The 1,855-nt window shown below is 37.4% G+C and overlaps 1 long non-coding RNA gene across 1 annotated transcript; it reads right to left on the reverse strand.

The window, feature by feature from the left end:
* Positions 1-889: 889 nt before the first annotated feature.
* Positions 890-1,650, reverse strand: LOC131620141 (uncharacterized). Its single transcript, XR_009288993.1, has 3 exons — positions 1,340-1,650; positions 1,090-1,247; positions 890-1,010 (listed from the first exon to the last, which is right to left on the reverse strand). It is a non-coding gene; the product is annotated as an uncharacterized LOC131620141 (long non-coding RNA).
* Positions 1,651-1,855: the final 205 nt, after the last annotated feature.

Genomic DNA, 1,855 nt, shown 5'->3' on the forward strand with positions numbered 1-1,855 from the left:
ACTAAGCGGCTGTGTTACACTGTAAATGTTTTCCCTCCGCCAAAAAGTTTGTTTGTTATCCGAGTTCGAAAACACCTAAACGATGGATTTCTTTCCTTGCTTGTTAACCTTCTTGAGTTTGATGGTTGAAAGGTCACCTTCGGCCAGCTTGTTATCCAAAGATTCAACGGGGTCTTCAGTAAACAGCCTCTTAACATTTGCATTCGGTGTTGAAGGTGTTGTTGCATCAGGTGAAGTGATTCCTTCTTCATTTTTAGTGGACATTATGTTTGGGCAGAGGTGGAAACATGATTAAACGCCAAATCGCATATGTATATAAAGAGTATTGAAACAAAATGTATAATTTTACCGTATCGGGGGTAAATTAGTAACAATGACATCATCCCCAAAGCTGATTGCCTGACCGACACTCTCAATATTCTGGAGAATTGTAAATCATGCATGTATACTATCAACATAATTCGTAAAAAAGGTCAAACATGTGATGGTGTAAAAGTTTAAGTAAAATGATATACCTGCATTGAGTTGCTGCTTGGAGCAGTAATAGAACCAGCCTGCATAAAATGAGGCACACAGTAAAAAGTATTAGTGAATGTTCATGAACAATGCATAACAAATTAAGTTGAACTATCTCTGTGGCAGCATCGATTAGTTCTTGTCCTTCAAGTTGAGCAATAAGCTGTTTGTCTTTAAGAATCATGACAACAGATCCAGTTCTCCACCGCGGATTCCAGTTAACCTTGAATGCCGCCTTCAAGCCCAAGATAGCATCCAGTCCCAGTGGAAACTCTAGGGGTCTGTAATACCCGCCTAAAAACATAATGTAGTTAAAGTGCAATAGAAAACACGTATTATATGGACAAATAGAACAACTGCAAGATATTTTTATCTCTATCATGGTCGACTGAAGTAGTGCAGCAATAGTTTCTAGGATATCCGAAGCTTCACGATCCAAAAAAACAAACCTCCCAGTGCTCCCATTGTGTTCAACTTCAACCATTATTTTAAACCTGCAGCACATTAGGGAAAAGTCGGTCATAAACTAACATGGAAAATGACGGAAATATGGACAAATCGAAGAAACTACACCTCCATAATTCAGTCTATGTTCGGTGACCCTCCCTACAAAATTAAGGTGGAACATCCCCCTTAGAAGCCTAGGGACATTTATGACACGCTTTATAGTACCATCCGCTGGGATCAGCAAGCAGCTTGTCAGTCCTCGCAACGGTAAGGCAAGTAGTTGGCTAAAAAATATCAGATAGCCATTAGGTGTCTTAATGTAAGGGAAATATAATTAACATGGAATGTAAGTAGAGTAGGTAGTATGTAGAGAAACCTCATACAAAACAGTTAGCTCCTCTGGCGAGACGTGAACAACATTTGAGAGAAACTTATCAGTGTTAGATGTGTGGGATGATACTGACTGTTGAGAAGTTTCACATTTGATGCCACAATTGTTCCCGGACGATTTCATCAACATAAAGTCCTTAGGCAATCTGTATGGTAGATATAAACATGAACATGTGTGTCAAATGTTAAAAAGTGAAATAGATTTCTAAATGTTGTTAACATAAAGGGGAATGAACTATATTGAAAAAAACTGTTTTTTAAAATCTATAATAGCAGGGATGTCTTCATTAATATGCAAATTGGTGACGTTGTAGGTATTTGTAATTGCAAGTGGAAATTTCCCTACATTATTTTTACACAAAACATTCGATCAGATTTGCCTACCTAAATAGGTAAAATGCGAAAGAACAACAAAAATTGATTTGCATAGTTAAAAATATACAACCATGAAAATTACCCGCTTCCTTAACTTTAGCATATTTCAATACCACAATGGTCGTCA

Source organism: Vicia villosa, linkage group LG1 (genome assembly GCF_029867415.1).
Source record: "Vicia villosa cultivar HV-30 ecotype Madison, WI linkage group LG1, Vvil1.0, whole genome shotgun sequence".
NCBI classification, from domain to species: domain Eukaryota; kingdom Viridiplantae; phylum Streptophyta; class Magnoliopsida; order Fabales; family Fabaceae; genus Vicia; species Vicia villosa.